Below are 17,624 nucleotides of genomic sequence, written 5' to 3'. Positions count from 1 at the left end.
GGTGCCGGGTCATTTTGCAGAAACCAGAAACATGAAGGAAGTTAGTTGGCAATGGGGCACAATCTGGCTTAGGAACGCTTATGTGGGGTTATCTTGGTGACATTGGGGAACCCAAAGAAAAAGTCTAGGCTGAGAATTAATCATGCAGACCACATATAGGACACTCAGAGTTACAGGACATCCCAGGGAGAGAGTGTGTAGAGATAGAAAGAATAAGGGCAGGAATCATTCTTGAGATATTCTGGTATTTAATGAGCAAATAGAAATGGATGGCTTGTAAACAAGATTGAGAAAGAAAAACCACAAAAAGAGAAACTACCAAGAAAATATGGTTCCCAAAATGTGGCAGGCAGCTGAGTTAGTTAAAAATACTACAGGCAGTGAGACAGGGCTGGGTCCTCCAAGGAGCCAGTGCAGAAGCCCAGATGCCTTGCAACAAGCAAGGGAGATAGACACCTCCTGCTGTGGGCCAGGCCTCAAGACAAAGGATCAAGCAAAGGCATCCATACCCTTAGGACTGACATTCTAAATAGCTCCCTAAAATCCTGAGGAAGTCAGGAGTCACGCTCCCAACCCCTCTGAGAAAGTCACTGCTGTAAGAATGCCTGCTTTCTATGTGACTCGCTTCCCCATTTGTCCCTAATGTAATCAATTTTACCTGGACTATTAATCTTATTGGCTAACCATAGTTCTGTCCCACCTTATGCCCATCTGCATTGTGAGTTCCCAGCTCTCCCCACCTTGAACTTATCTCACCCCATAATTTTGCTCTATTAAAGTCCTTGGAAAAGACAGAGTCTTTGGCAACCCATTCAGGACCCCTTCTCTCTCTCTCAGACAGAAGCTTTCTTTCTCTCAATAAATATATTCTGCTTTTGACCTCCATGGTTTCTAAAATTCATTCTTCAATTTTAGAGAGCATGAACTCGTAACGGACATAGTAGGCTGGGAGTTTCATTCTTCTATACCAAAAAGAGCTAAAGGAAGAGAATATTTTAAGGTGGAAATTCTTGTAATCCACAAACGAGTTCCCAAACTCGAGTTCAAAAAATGAGGCAAAAACATATTTTAAAAAACAGTGCTGATTTATTTTATCCTGGGCCCAGTACAGTTGGAGATTGCAAAAGCTGGGTGTGTGGCTCCCCCATACTTGCAGCCTTTATATATGTATCACTGTTTACAAAGTAAGGGGTATGGGTGTGGATCTGGAAATCGGCTAATGAAGATCTTTGTTTTCCTCAGCAGAGAACAGAGGAGTCTAGCAGCAATTAACAACCTTTTGTTATCTTATTTTAGCACCACATCTGTTATTTAGAGAGGGCAGCAATGGTTAACATATTAGGTCACCCAGAGGGAGAAAGGAGAAGAAAAACATTAACAGAACAGTTAGGGTAACATTACAGGTATTTTGATATAATACAAATATAACGAAGCTCTTTTTGCTAGTGTACAACGTTCCCCACTGATTTTGTCAGTGAGTCAAATTATTGACTCATTGGTATCTGTTTATAACCTTGCGTGTGCCTTTAAAATCATAAGCTTTTAAGATCTTTGACAGTTTATCAGCTTGTTTACAATACAAAGCCCAATAGGAGAATCAACAAAGGTCTTGCAGCTGTCATTATTAAAGCTGTTAACCAAAAGGAGAAAGAAAACCAACATTTAAATTTACTCTGTTCAGTCATACAAGTAACAATTTTTTTTTTTTTTAACTCAGACAGAGGCCTCTTTGGGGTCTCTATAAGGGAGAACACAAGATTATCAGTTACATTTGGCCATCTTAAGCTTGAAAGACTCCTTGGAGGGAACGACAGTCCACTTATCCATAGGTTGATTGCCTTTGGAAACTGGGACTTTTTTGAAGTGGGAATGATGAATCCAGGCAGGCTTTTTGGCTACCATCACAGCTCAAGAGATTCACAGTGATGTTGCTTGATAAGGACCGGTGGTGTCTCAGGCTCTACAGCAGGGCGTTTGTCCTCATTGAAATAACCAGTGGATGGAGGTCAGAACTGGCTGAAAAGTCTGGGGGGTACTTAATAAGATCTTGATTAGCTAAATCAGCTAATTCTTTTTTTTTAGAAACCTTAAGGATAAGAGGAAGTGGTCTCCCATACAAAGCCTTGAAAGGGAAAATACCTGGAACATAGAGGGTATATCACACATACAAAAGAGCAAAAGGAAGGAGATGCACCCAGTTCTTGCTAGTGTTTAAGGCCATTAGTAATTATTGTCTTTAAAATCTGACTTATCTTTTTTTCTTGTCCTGAACTTTGAGGCCGATAAGCACAATGGAGTTTCCAATTGATCTGCAAAGCTAAGGTTAGTTTTTGAGTTATCTGGGCTATAAAAGCCGGGCCATTGTCGGACCCCACGGATAAAGGGAGGCCAAATCAGGGAACTATCAGGGCTGACTCAGACTTAGTAGGCAATGCTTTAACCCATCTAGTAAAAAATATCTATCATTACTAATAAGTACCTGTTTTTTTTTTTTGTTTTTTTTTTTTTGAAGTCCAGGCTTTCCCATTTTTGTAAAGTCTATTTCTCAATGTTTTTTTAGGTATAGTCCCACGTAATGAGTGGTTTCTATTTGTTGCAGTTGTTTTGGGTTTACCAAATGGCACTGAGGGCATCTGAGGCTCACAGTTTGGGCTAGCTTTGATATTAGCCCCCAGGGATCCCTCAAAGTTGAGTCACCAGATGCAAGTCTTTTAAGGTGCAAATAGGCTCTGGCAAAGTAGGTGGGATCAGCTTTGAAGAGGAAGAGAGAGACACCAGGATATCTCAGGGAGGGTGACAGGTAAGCGGAACTTAAGAGTGATGTGACAATGGTATAATAAAAATGCAAATATTCCAATAGGAGAAGGAAACTAAAAATACGGAACAATGGTAGGACTACTGCACGGGTGGAGGAAGCACACTTAGAAGAGGACACTTGAAAACGGCACAAGATAGATGGGTTTAGAGGTGCACTAGAGGGAAACTGAAGGTGTTCCCTCTGACACACTTTCTTCCAGGGAAAGAGCACTGGCTTCTATTCCCTATCACACTGTTGGGGAAAAGTTAGAATGTGGAATGTGTGTGTGTGACAAATCTACTCTGCAGCAACCTTTGAATATGTAAGGCGCTTGTGTACAAGAATAAAATTAATTTCCTCTAAATAACACTAAGACCCAGACCAATAGAGTTTATGAGAAGTTTTGATTGGACTCAGAAGAAAAACAAACTAGATTTTTGGACTAATCTTCTTGTCCCAAATGGAATAATTTTACTTACCATATGATGAATCTTCAGATGAAGACTTTTTATTCTTAGGGAAAATGCAAAGGGAGAGTCTCAAACAGGATATGCAGCCCGGATTTTAGAGCTTTGAGTAGCTTTCTCCTCTTTATACCACGAAGACTAGGTTTTCTGCCCTCTTCAGCCTGAACTTCACTCTTCTCTCTGGCAGAGAGAAGATTAAGAAGTAAGAGTTACCGAGGTATGAGATTAGGTATGGAGCAAAATCCATCCCACAGGGCATGTCTCTCAGAGCCAAGGAGGCACAGGGCTCATGTGCAGAATACAGGACCCAGGACGGCAGGGAGAGCCAATCAGAAACAGTGCTATTTCAATTCCCCATTTACATGTGGCAGGAATCTCTGACAGGACACTTTCAGTCTGGTGCTAGGCCGAATGTCCAGTTGACAGGACAGCAGTCCCGATGCCTTGTATGCATGCGGGAGAAGCCAGTTCCAGATATGAAAGATCCCTTTCCCTTCTCGCATCACGAGTCTGCTCCTCAGAGCCTGCTCTCAGCCTGCAGAGCCTGCTTCTTTCCCACCTTCCATAAATATACCTCCCCCACTCCTTTTCCACGTGTCTTGTCCAATTCTTTGTTCAGGATACCCAGAGCCTGGAAAAGAATTTCCCTAGGACACATTAACCAGTAGTGTTACCAGTTACCACCCTGAATTTTATTATTTCTGCACTATTGGCCCATGTAGAAATAGTCCTCTGTCCTCTGTGTGTGTGTATGTATATGTGTGTATGCGTGCATGTGTGCACATGCGAGTGTGTGGCAGGGAGAGGGCAGTAATGTTTGCCTGGGTTTTCACCAGTGCAATTTTTCACCTAGCTTATCCTCGCTTTTCTATTTGTTTTCTTGCTTGCTTGCTTCCTCTGACTATGCACACACTCATGTCCACCAAGTGTCCTACTTGAGTCTTCTATCTACTCCCAATCTTTTCTATTCGCTTTGCGGTATTTGTTCCTCCTCTTCACACTTTTTTAATCCATTGTTTATAACCTGGGCTTTGCTGAGACCATTCTTACATTTATAAGTGTTTCTCACTTTTTTCTGAAAGCCAAGTCAGGCTTTCCTGAGAGACCTTCCTGCTGCCCTCCACAAACAGCAGAATCCATGTTGCTCTCAGCAAACAAGATTCAGAGGCCATAAAGAAATTTAGGTCTGGCCCTGCAATCCCCTGGAAGCCAGAATGCACACCAGTGTCCACACACCTTTGCTGACTGTCCTTGGAACTTTGACCACATGCATTCCATCCAGATTTCCTGAGACTATCAACCCTATTCCCAAACCTCTCGATCCCTGGGCCTTCCTCAGTGCTGCCTGCTGATATCACAGTGATTCCAGCCTGCTTGTATGGACACAATTAAATCTGGTCTTTTTTACAGTCTCACTCTCTGGTGTTTACACACACACAATTAATTAATGAATACCGGTCATCTGTCCATCCCTTTACAGGCTCTGCCATCTCCATTCATAGATGTCACTGCACAGACCATCACAGATTCCACAAATCCCGCATAGGCACCACCAGCTCCATTGGCATCACCACTGCCATCAGCGCCATGCAATCCTCCCTACCAGTTCACCTTTACAGATCAGAAGCAGCACAGAATTGCCTCACACCAGCTCAAGCCAAGACCTGTAGGACCTCCTTGTATCTGTAAAGCTCCTGCCCTAGGCTATCGGCTGTGTCAACTTGGAGCTTGCCAGGTCACTTTTTCCAAAACTGTCTGTTATTTCATCACCAAACTCTTCCTCTTTGTGATTACATGGAACTGTGGTTCCTTTAGTTAGTTCCCCCAATTATAAGGAAGGCTTACTGAATTAAGAAATTCCTGAGTCCCTCCTTTACCAAATTCTCTTGAACACCGATGTCTCTTAGATGGTTTCAGCCATTTCCTGAGTAAATTTTTCTGTTCCTTTTGAGACCTCTGTGTCTAAACTCTTCACCCCAAAGACCTATACAGGAACATACAGAACCTCAGCACTTGACCATACTATTCAGTTTTGTGTGGTCCTATAATCCATCAGAAATGATTTATTATTTGTATGACACTTCCCAAGCACTGTCTATACCTTTAGATTACAAAAATGAGAAACAAAAAGATGCATAGACTATTCAGACAGACATTAACCAAATTAATTACAAAAATAATTGTAGGAATAAGTAGTAGTTTGTTTTGTTTTTGATGGCACTTTTATTTTCCTTGTTGGTCTTTTAGAGTTTATATGACAAACCTATTCCCAGACACTGAAGTCTTTAATATACTATGACTTTCCCACAATGTACCTTATTCTTCTAGGAAACCACTTTGCCCAATCCGCAGGTGTTTTCTAGAGGTGTTTTCTAGGTTCTCTTGGTCCTTAACCAAGAATTGGTTGAGACAAATGCAAAAGGTAGCGAGATGTTATATTTATTAAATGCAGGAAAAGGAACGTGCTCTGCAGAATGAGTGCAGGTTAACTACAGTAGGAAGAGAATGCACTGCACAGGACAAGGGCAGACCACTGTGAAAGCCCAGTACAGTGGCTCAGCACTGCAGGGCAGCCATCTTTGGCATCCTCTGCGCTACAGGCTGACGTCACATCTAGGTCATCCTATTAAAAACCTGCTTGAGTCAGCACAGTGAGTTCTATGATTGGTTCCAGGTGAAGGGCTTGTGGGAACTGGTCTTCTGCCCATGTCCCGAGTCTCCATAATTGACAGGTCATACTCCTTTGTCCATCTGTTTTGTCACACCCTAATCTCCCAAGCCAAAGGACTTTGAATTGAAAGAAAAGCTTGAAATTTAGCCAGAGTGGCACTTCTCAAACTTGAATGTGCTTACAGATCACCTAAGCCACCTGTCATAGCAGGTCTGGGGTGAAGCCTGAGAGTCTGTGTTTTGGCGAGCTCCTTGGGGATGTCACAGCTGGTATCTGGGGAACATCCTGAAGAGCAAGGATGTGGTCAATCACCATCATATTTCTTCTTTTGCCAAACGTAGACTGAATCAAATTCTTTCCACAAGGCCAGGGCACCAGGAAATGTGGAACAGCAGCCTCAGCCTCCAGTTCCAGTCAGTGTGAAGTAACAGGAATACGATTTACCATTTCACCTGAAACAAGTAAAAGAATCGAATCTGATGGTTTTCAAATCGTTAAACTTCAGTCAATGAAGAAGAGTGATTCCCGAGTGACAAGAAACCCATGAGACAAGCCTTATAATTGTCCCTGTTTGTTTCATTGAGAGTTTCCAAACCATGACAGAAAGCGTGGTAAACCAAGCAGCAGCCACCTTTGACTGGCTGAGTGGAAGGGTGGAGAACCTTCCTCTCAGAAAGGAGAGAACTGCACAGGTAAAGGGCTCCAAGGAGACCCCTGGATACCACAAGTTCAAGGGCAGCCTGGGCTATGTATTGAGTTCAAGACCAGCCTATATAGCAAGACCCTGTCTCACAAGAAACTATATATATATATATATATATATATATATGCTTGGAAAATAGAGATTTTAAGAGACAGTCATTGATTTTATTGAGCTTCACTTAGCTTACTAGCTTACCTTACAGGGAGAAAGGCAGAGTAGAACTTCCAATTATAATTCAGTGGAGGAAACATCTTGCTAACAACGGTAAGCAGAAGGTCCTAGAAATCACAGTGCATAGGTTTTGCTAGGTCTGGTTAAAGATCAGGGTATGCTAGAGCTCTGAGAAAATCTGGTCAGGATTCTGTAGCTGCAATTTAGTCACAATTTAGTTTGATCTTTCAATGTTTGATTTAAATCACACACATTTGTGCTTTCACAGTGATGTGAAAAGTGTATGTGTTTACGAGTGTGTGTGTGTGTGTGTGTGTGATGTACTGCCAGCAGGGGGACTGGCAAATGGAAAATGTTCAATCAATATCCAATAAACCAACAGAAATTCACAGCACAGTCACACATACACACACACACCCAGAGAGAGAGAGAGAGAGAGAGAGAGAGAGAGAGAGAGAACCCACTGAACACTCGTGGAACCCCTAGAGCTGCCTGTTTGGATTTCAGGGTTGAAATTGCTCTGTAGTCTGCCTTACAGGCCTCTGACCTTGCCTTTGAGACTATGTTAGGAGATTCGAGGTTCAGTAACAAGTGACCCCAACTCTGATGACTTACAATAACAGAAATAATAATTCCCCACAGTTCCAGAAGCCAGCTGTCGAAAATCAAGGTGCTAGCAGCCCCATCCTTCTCACAAGGCTGCAGAAGAAAATGCTTTGGCTGCTCCGTAGCTCCTCCCAACTTCTCGCAGGCATTCCTTGGATTGTGGCTGCATCGCCCCTGTCTCTGCATCTATCTCCACATGGCCTCACCTCTTCCCCTGTGTGTCTGGCTTTTCCTGTTCTCTTATAAGAGTACTTGTTATTGGATTCAGGCGCCCATTAATTATTGAGGGTGAACTAATCTTAAAACCTATATTCATATCTGCAAAGACTCTCTCTTAACATAAAGTCATCATGAAGGGGACTGAAAACATATGCCGGATAAAATAAAAAACAGCGTCCAACAAATGGTGCCAAGAAAACTGGATACCGATCTGCAGAAGACTGAAACATGATCCCTTTCTGTCACCCTGTGCTAAAATCAAGTCCAAGTGGATCGGTGGCCCAAAACCAGAAACTCTGAAGTCACTGCTGCTAGATAACGTAGGGCACACTTGACGAAGTAAGACTTCCTGAATAGTGCTACATAGGAATAAACACCAAGAATCAACAAGCGAGTGGAACTGCATCAAGTTAAAAGGCTCTTCCACAGCAAAGAAGCAATTAACGGAATGAAAGACAGCCCACTGAATGGAAGAAAAACTTTGCTAGCTAATGTTCTGATAGAGAATTAATATCTAGACTATATAAAGAGCTTAATGACCCCAAACAAATAACCTAATTAAAAAATGGGCAAATGAACCGAGTCCACACTTCTCCAAAGAAGTTTCAAGTGGGCAGTAAGTGTATGAGAAAATTTTCAACATCTTTAGCCATTAGAGAAATGTAAGTCAGAAGTAGACTGAAATTTTGCCAGGGATGTAGCTCAGTGGCATAAGCGCCTGGCAAACGCAAGAAAGCAAAGTCATGAGTTTGATCCCTGGTGCCAAAAAAAAAAGTAGACTGAGATTTTATTTCACCCTGAATGAATGGCTATCACCATAAACATGTACTACTTCTGCTACTACTAAATAGAACAGGAAACACAGTGAATACCAGCCGGGATGAGGAAAGAAAGGAGCCCTCCTACACTCTCAGTGGGAATGTAAACTAGTATAACCACTATGGAAATCAGTGTGCAGAGTCCTCAAAGATTAACTATAGAAAACCATTGGAAGCAGCTAGTCTAATTATGGGTAGGTTCCCCAAAGAATTAAAATCAGTCATACTATAGTGATCCATGTGCTGAGTTTGGAGCTGCACAATTCATAGTAACTGGCTGTGGGAACAGCCTTGTGTCTGCCAAAGATGAGTGTAAAAAATGTGACCACACACATGTGACTATTACGCAGCCATAAAAAAAGATGAAATCATGCCATTTGCAAGGAAATTGATAGAACAAAAGAGCATCATGCTAAATGAAATAAGCTGAACACAGAAAAGGTTAAACATGGTGCAACTTCTCATACATGGGAAACGAAGTAAATAAATAAGCATTGACAGGAAAGGAGGATGTAGGCTTTTGGAAACAGAGAGGTCATCGGAGGGAAGCGGTAGCAAAGGACAGGGTGACCATGGGACAGGACGGGATTGAGATATCAAAAATACAGGCATCAATTTCCAAAATGGACCTCACCATTATGAATTATCAGCACACACTAATTTTTTTAAAATGAAGGGGAAAAAAGAGAAAACAGAATGCTTTAAAAATCACTCTAGAGCAATAGGAAGAGGGTGCTTTCAAAGCCCTTGAAGAAAACCAGTGCCAGGTAGCACTCAGGCCCCTCCATCTCCCCCACACCCTTTCCCCTTCTGCCTTTTGGTGGGGAGGTTACAGCCTGGTGGTGTGAGACAGCACTGCTGCTTGGGCAGCAGGTCTTTCTTTAGCCAAGCTGTTTTACTGCGTCCGCATGCTCCTGGCACTATATTATATGGAGGGCATGGATCTGTGAGCAGCTGTAGCTCCGTTCCTGTTTGGCTGTTAGGTGCACCCTGCTCCATGGCAGGACGCAGATACATCACTCTCTTGGGGGCCTGCTTTTATGTCTCTGTGGTGTAGTGCCTGTTTACATTTCTCAAAAATTAAGATCACCTCCACAAACAGTAGGGGTTAGCACTTGGTTAGGACTTTTAGGGGCCACAGTTCAAGTCACAAAATATCCAACACAGTCAAGACCACAATAAGAAGGGTGAGGCTCTCAGTATTAGGTGCCAGATATAAAGGGATGCTCTCAAATTTGGTAATGAAGAGAGTTGTGTAGTGTAACACTTTCAAAACCAAAATTAATGGGAAAAGGCAGTTGTGAAGAAGCTAAGACCTTCTGTGAGTCAGGACCTGCAGACTGACTGGGCAAGAGCCAGTGGCCAGCTCCTTCCAGTCTGCAGGCAGGAAGACAAGAAGAGCTTTGTCTCCCCTCCCCCGGGACCAGTAAGTGACCAGCTGATCTGGAGAAACACAGGCTGTGATGATGGCTTATGAGGTAAAATAGAACCTAATGCTTGTAGTGCTTAGTATTGCTCTGACTTTGCAGGCCTAAAGCTGGTGGTGTGATCATCTGTTCAGAGGCTGTCTGTATGTAGTATAGCATCTATAGGAGATCTCCTTCTGAGAGTGGTAGTCATCGTTAATTCCCTATTATCTTGTTCTGATTGTTTTGTTTGGGTGTGTTTCATTCTGTTTTGTCTTGTTTGATTTTGTTGTGTCTGATGGCATGGGCAGCTATTTCAAAGATAAGAAGATGTATTATGGCAGCCATTTTTGCACTTACTATTACGTCGTTTTGAAGTCCTGTATGGTGTTCAATGATTTGTTTTTATTGGTTCTATTCTATTCTGTTTTGTTTGATTTTGCTATGTCTGAAGGTGTGGGCAGCTATTTTGAAGACAACAGGAAGCATTATGGTAACTATTGTTGATTTTCTATTATCCTGTCTGAAATCCTGTGTCACTTACACTGTCTTGTTTTGATTGGCTCTATTGTGTTTTATTTTGCTTAGTTTTATTCTCTCTAAAACAAATTTTTTTTCAAAGTCAATGTTAAATAAAATGTAAAAATTTGAAAGGCAACTGGTACTACCTTTGCTTTGTTTCTTTGTCTTCTTTCTGGTCTCCGATATGGGGTTCAGCTTTTCGCTGGGGTCCAGCAACAGCCCAAGATTCCAGCTCATGGTGAGTGTGAGCTTAGCCCTGTCCCGTGTCTTCAGGGTGTCTTTTAAGTCTCCCTTCTCAGAATGCTGCTCCAGGGAGATGTGCTGGGGACCCAGAGCCAGGCCAAGCTGGGATTTTCCTCCTCACATAAGCTTATCTCCCAGAATGTGCAAACGTCTCCTGAGAAGCTAATTAAAATGGAATCGGAGCTGCCAAGTCCGGGAAGCCTGCAGGGGAGCCTGGAGAGGCTGCCACAAAGAGTTATCAGTGCACACACCCAGCCCCACACTGTCACACCAGACAGGAAAAAGGGGGTGGTAGTTGCTGCCCCCAACTGCCTAGGAGGCCAACAAAAGGCACTAGATGGGCACAAGAGTGACTGAGTCACTACCTGAGCGTGGTGGGTGGACGGGGGCTCAGGGACAGAAGGAGAGCAGGAAACACCACTCCCAGGCAGCCCTAAGAAAGAAGACGTGTTTACTGGGACTGGCACCCTACAATGGAAGCTAAATCAATGAGTCAGAGCAATAAGCTGGGGCCAGGAGAAACATTAAAATACAAAATCTGACATGACCATTGAGAAAGAATATTTTAAGAGATTTCCCAGGCGTTGGTAAAAGTACATTAAAACACAGTACCTGGGACACACTGAAGAGGAAAGAGGCAACGTTTATCAGAAAAAGGCTCAACGACTTTCCCTGAGGGCAAAAAGGAAGAATTTCCTAAGTGGCAAAGCATTGCAAACCTGCGTGCGAAGGCTGCTGGGTGTAATATAAACACACCTCACATTCACAGGGAAAGCTAGTGTAATTTCTAAAAAAAAGATCAATGATAGTCCTGGGGGATTCAACAACCTGATTTTAAAATTCATCTAAAAGGTCAAAGCAGGAAAGGAACTGAAGAATTTTTGGAATAAAAAGTGGACAAGAAATCACAAGTAATTAAAATTATTATTCACATAATACTTAAGAAAAGAGTTAATTTTTTAGCTAAGAAAATGGACACATGAAACAGACTTAAGGGCCCAGGGATTTAGCTCAGTGGCATAAGCATCTTCCTGGCAAGCATGCAGTTGTGAGTTTGATCCCTGGTACCAAAAAAAACCAATTAAGATCCCTATATGTATGATTTGAGAAAGTGTAGACGCTTTATAGATAGTTTTTGAAAGGAAGTCTTGCTAGAGAAATCCAAAGGGCCCTCTGTGTAGGGAAAATATTGGCCTCATAAGAAACAAAATAAATGCAAGTGAAAGTGATGACAGAACTCCATTTGTCACATGGATAAAAGGATTTTTAAAAACCAAGACTGACAGTGACATTACAGCAGAAGTTAAATTTCACCTGGGTGATTCGTAACAGAACCATCAGTAAGTACATATTTTTAAAGTGTTTTGCGTACTATATGTCAAAAGCAAAAAGTTCTGATTCTTTAATAATTTCATTTTTAAGAGAGACTGGCTGAATAGAAGATTTAAGCTTATATGTATATTCATCAAGAAAATATTCTCTCTCTCTCTCTCTCTCTCTCTCTCTCTCTCTCTCTCTTTTTCTTTTTGGTATCAAGGATCGAACTCACGACTGCCCACTTGCAAGGCAGGCGCTCATGCCACTGAGCTAAATCCCCTGCCCAAAAATATTCATTATAATATTGCTTATTATATAGAGCTTACAATAGTTTCAATATCCGAAAAGAGGAAAATAGTTGCATGCCAAAATAATAGAATTCCATTAAGATAATCTTTTGAATAGTATTTAACTGTGTATTTCTATATTTTGCTGAAAATTAAAAGCTTTACAACAAATATAAATGTGACACACAAAAGCACACAGATACATACTATAAAAAGAAAGAAAGATAGATTAACATTGATGTATTCATATTGGCTTTTTCTAAGGTACAAACTTTGATTATTTCTTTTTTTCAGGCTTTAGATTTTTTTTAACAATGACAATACCTTACTTTGTCACCAGAAAAAAGCATAAAACTATTCTTTAAAGGGTTGATTATCGGCTCATTGAATGTTTAATGTTTAGTGAAACAAATCAGAAACACAAGTGTGAATATCACATGTTTTCTCTGATTTGAGAAACCCAGAGTACAAATCAGGAACAAAATAAACATGGGTAATAAAGGTAGGGAGGAAAATCTTTCTCAGGTGGGACAAGACTGCGAGATGGGAAGGAAGAGGACGGGAGGAGGACAGGCCAGGAATAAAGCTGAATTACACACAGCATCGGCTCCCCACGGCGAGCGTAGACACAATGCCTGAAAACATTAAAAATGTAGCCCTAAAATGAAATAAGATAGAGTGTTAAGAAGAACCTCACCCAATTGTCTCATTTTCCCCATGAACCGGACTTAGAGAGCTAGATGGGTGACAGATGCCACCCCACGCACTCCCACCAGGACCAATCATTTCAGAGGGCAGGCAGGTGTTCCAAGCAGGCCTCCTGCAGACCAGAGAGTGGCTGTCTGATCAGGCCTTCGTCCTGCCTCTGACACCAGCCCTCAGCCGGCTGACCCACCTGCAGGTGCTGAGGCCTCTGTCCAGGATGGCCAGGGCCCTCTTATCCAAAAGGGCATAAGCAAGCTGGACCTCTTCTCGTAGGCACCGGGTGTACACGAAGGTCCCCTCCCACTTGAAGTTGGGCATTGATGGTGGTGGTGGTGGCTGGGTCATTCCACAAAACATGTTGGGAAAGACCAAGCCCTGCTGTGCAGGGACCTTGGTCTCCAAGGCCTTCCAGGAGCAGGGGAGATAGTGCGTGGGCCCAGAGAGGCTGGACATCAGGTGAGGGGAGGGGACCCTGGTGGTATCAGGTTGTGAGGTGCCTTGACAGCTGTGCGTGGGAACCTGTGGGGTCAAGAGCAGGGCTGGACCTGAGCTGGAGGGGGAAGTAGCCAGAGCAGGCCACAGGCTCAACCACAGAGAGGGGACAGCTCAGCACAGCTGAGGAAGCAGGAAGCAGGCCACAAGCCAACAGGCAAGTCCGGCGTGGGTCCCCAGCCTCCCTGAGGGGCTCTGGGGCTGTGCGTACTTCCTGCCTTGGCTGTGCATCCCCCTCCTGGCTCAAATGGTTTCGAAACAAGAGGATGAGGTCGAGGCAAAACCTAGAGAGGAAGTGGCTGCAGCTGGGTAAGAAAGCTGCAAAAATGCTGGAGGGAGGCTGGGGAGCCAGCCGAGTGGCCCCGCAGTGCCTGCTCAGCCTGGGGACGGCAGAGGCGCTGGGGTGGCAGGGACACAGAAGCCAGCGCCCGTGCTCTCTCGCACCAGCCTTCCCAGACTCGGCTTCCTCATGCACACAGCATGGACAGTAACAGCCCAATCCCTTCTCTCGGGCTACTGGGACATGTCCAGGGTGTGGACACTCAGTGACTATCACTTTATTTTTTGAGACCATGTCTCCCTAGCCTGGCCTGGAGCTTGCTGAGATCTTCCTGCCTCGTCCTCGAATGCTGGGGCTACAGGCGTGCGCCATTATGCCTGCCTTGAACTTTCACTAACTTTGAAGCTTTTCATCTCCTGGAGACCCAGACCTACTGGATGTATTTGTTTTTAAAGATGAATGGCTAAATGAGTAGTCACTTTTTGAATCACTTTATAGGAACTGACTCCTTCTTCCCAGAAAAGCTGAGACTCTGAGGAGCTCAACCAGTTAGGTAAGGTCTCTGACCAGGCAATGCAGAACGAGAACCACATGCCCTCAGACTCTTGCCTCCAGGACCAGCCTTGCCCAGCACAGCTCCCCCAGCTTCCTCACCTGCTGCCATGGCAACGTGGCTCCTACCCCTGCATCCTCCCATCCCCAAACACATCCTGTTCCGCTGGCCAGGCTGACCAGGGCCACGACATCAGCAGATGCATATCCTGGGTGCAGAGCCACCACAGGTCACAGGCACCCCTGGACAGGGCACACCTAACCAGTACTACCCACCAGCAAGACACAGGGGCCCTGAGGAGAAAAGGACACCCAAGCCCAGATCCCGCTGGGCAGTGAGGGGTTGAGGAAGCCTTTGGGACCCTGAGAACTCAGAGAGGGAGGGTCAGAATCAAGGGTGTGAGAGAGGCCATGGGAGAGGGTTTGTCACACTGAAGCTCCCACAATGCTCCCTTGCCATGGCTTAGCTTCATTCTACATAAAGTAGGAAACTGAGGCTCAGAAATACAAGAAGGGTGGCCTTCTGAGATAGAGACACATGACATTGGTACCCAAGCTCTATTTTTTGGTTTTGCTGTGCAGTCCTTGGCAGGTAGTCTAGGCCATGGACTGGTACAACCCTGACATCCATGTCCCCCTCTCCACCCTGACAGAGGGGACAGGCTGGGCCCTTGCTGAGGTACTGCACCCGCATGCTGCCAACAGGATGCAGGAGCCCTCCTTGTCACTCTTTCGAGAACTGGAGGGTCCCATCAAGCTCAGGGTCACCTGGACAGGTGACTCTGGCAGATGTTCCTCCTTTGCAGAACACGGCAATGCTGCGAATCCAAAGACGATGTCTGAACACTGTGTCTTTAGATGCAGCATCCTTCTGGAGGACACTGCCAGGGTGGTGGTCCCTGAGGTCACGCAGGACAGTTCTGAAGGGCGGCAGGCTGCATGGCCAGAGCCACTTGGCTAAACTCAGCCTCAGCCTGGCTTACTCCAATGGTGACTGTTTCTGGAACCTTGGGCTTTGTACTATCAGAACCCGCGCTATGTTGAAACTCTGTAGAATTCAGGGGAAATCTTTGCTGGGTCAGAGCCCAAGCTGCTCTCCCTCTAGGACTTTCCAGGTCTGTCTGGGCTCAACATCAATCTACTTGTTGGAGAAGTTTTTAGGCAAGTGCTCTCTGTACCCTGCCCAGGTTGTTGGCGAAAAAACTCCAAGGTGAGACTTTTATGAAAGGAAGAGAAATCACCTCCGCCTGAGTATCCTGAGAACAGAGGCTGGCAGGAGGGAAAAGGGAAGGGCCAGCATTTGTCACAAGCCCAGTGTCCACAGGGCTGTGACTGCCACCTCGCTTGGCTCTCATCCTAGAGGCAGGACACATTGCCTCCACTGTGTAGAAGAAAAATCCCAGTTGACCAATGTCACCCTGAGAGGCAGAGCTGACAAAATTTTCTCTCTTGGCTACTTCCACAGTGGGTTGCGGGCAGTGAAAGAGCTCTACACTCTACAAACAGGGCTGTTTGGAGTTAACCCTGAGCCCAGGAAGGATTGTTGCACGGCCCTGGAGAGTCCCTAACCTCCATGAGTCAGGGCTCCTGTGAGTTTGAAATGGCTTTACATGAGGGAGACGCTGTGAACAAGGGGCTGGATGACGTGATTGGAAAGATACACAGGCTTTTTACTGGATCACAGAGCAGCCCACAGAAGGAGAAACCTGGAACTCAGCCCCGTGGGGAAGCATACAGCGCTCCAAGGGGGCATTTCCCAGGGGAGGAACCCGCGTGGCTGCTGGGGAGCTGCTGTGTAACTTTGGCGCTGTCGCCTCACACCTGACGTCAGTGACACCTTTCTGCCCATCTCACACTCTGTCACCTCCATGCAGACTCGGAGCCACCCAGCCAGAGACCTGTGATGTGGGGTCCATAGCAAGGTGAGCCTTGCCTCCCTCCTTCCTGGGCAGTCATGTGATTCCCTGAGCAGGGCCTTTGCCCACTGAACTTTAGTCGGTGCTTCCAGTGCTCAGAGCCAGGTGGCCATTCATGCTTCCAGACTCGAATGCATTGGTCTGTGTTTGTTTGTTTGTTCCTTGTGTCTCTACCATGCATCAGCCTCGGGGCTAGAAAATTAGGCACAGGGACGATGGAATGGATGAAATATGAATGCATGTTCACAGCGATAGCATCCAAGACACCCCTGAGTATCTAAAGGGACAGATGGAGTTCCAATTTTCAACTGGAGTCAAAAGACAGCTTGCAGGAATCCAAAGGAAGCCACCCAGGTAAAGTAGAAGAGGAAGAACAGTACAGAGAGGACAGCTTGTTCAAAGGCCCTGTGAGGGAGGGAGTGTGGACTACATGAGGAGCTAAATGAGTCTCAGCGTTCAGAGCACGGGGACAGAGTGAGCGAGATGTTAAGGAGGAGGCCAGAAGGGTGAGCAGGGGCAGAGAGTGCAGATTCGAGCTTTGTTTTCAGAGGCATTTAGAACCAAAGAAGTGAGATTTTTGGTAAATCTGCACACAGTGGTGACATTGTATTGCAGAGGGACAGCCGTCTGTAACTTGCCAGGACCACTCCAAATGACCACTAGTGGTTACGGGAATAATGAGGAGGACGCTGTGGGTCTCCCTGGATCCTGGGAATGGGCACCATCATCCATAGACTGGCAGGCCCAGTGTGGGCTGCAGTGTGCTCTGGGCACTTCCTCGGGCAGCCCAGCATCTCGGCTTCCCAAGCCACAGAATGGGCTGCCAGCACCATCCTTCAAGGGACTCCGGGAGGATCCTAGGGGCTCAGAGGCCTCAGGAGCCCGCCTGATGGTGTCTGTGATAATCAGCTTCCCCAGTGTGCAGAGAACAGCCACAAAATCTGTAAACCTGGAAAACCACTCGGGGTGCAGGAAGAAGCCCCAGAGCAGCCAAGGCACGCCCCCCTCCCTCTGTTCTCTGTGTGCCTGGAGATGACCTGGGGTGAGGCGGGGCCCAGAGAACTGGGACAGCTCCCTCAGAGAGAGCCAGCAACCCCACAGCATGGGGGGGCGTCATTTTTCTAACAGACAGAGGGACTCAGGGTTAGCATCTACTGGAGGACAAACAGAACGAGTGACTACCGAATGCAACCCGAAACAGGCAAAAAATAGCAAAAGAGCATGAAGATTCGTTAGCAAACAAGGCGCCAGGAAATACACATAAATTATAACACGAGGTTTGGGAGCTCCTAAAGGTGGGGGTAGCTTATTTCAATAATCTTAGCATAGGAAGTGCATAGGAAGGTTCTAGAAGAGTAGAAATAAGCAGTTTTTCACTTTTAAAAAACTGGTTTTCAAAACAGTAAAACTGTGCCTTTCATTTAGGGCAAACCCTTGGGGGGATTTCTAAAC

General features: G+C 45.2%; 1 long non-coding RNA gene across 2 annotated transcripts; it reads right to left on the bottom strand.

Annotated features, from left to right (window-relative positions):
• Positions 1-1,064: 1,064 nt before the first annotated feature.
• On the bottom strand, positions 1,065-13,557 carry LOC134478270 (uncharacterized). 2 transcript variants are annotated; one of them, XR_010050774.1, is made up of 3 exons: positions 13,123-13,557; positions 6,118-6,387; positions 1,065-3,444 (listed from the first exon to the last, which is right to left on the bottom strand). It is a non-coding gene; the product is annotated as an uncharacterized LOC134478270 (long non-coding RNA). The 2 variants fall into 2 exon arrangements; XR_010050773.1 differs by lacking the exon at positions 1,065-3,444 and having other exon boundaries at positions 5,464-6,387.
• Between the last annotated feature and the right edge of the window lie 4,067 nt (positions 13,558-17,624).

This window comes from Cavia porcellus, unplaced genomic scaffold (genome assembly GCF_034190915.1).
Source record: "Cavia porcellus strain 051 isolate PalLab524CR breed Dunkin Hartley unplaced genomic scaffold, mCavPor4.1 scaffold_1, whole genome shotgun sequence".
Lineage (NCBI taxonomy): Eukaryota > Metazoa > Chordata > Mammalia > Rodentia > Caviidae > Cavia > Cavia porcellus.
The sequence above is the reverse complement of the archived record's forward strand: the minus strand, read 5'-3'. Positions and strand labels throughout refer to the sequence as shown.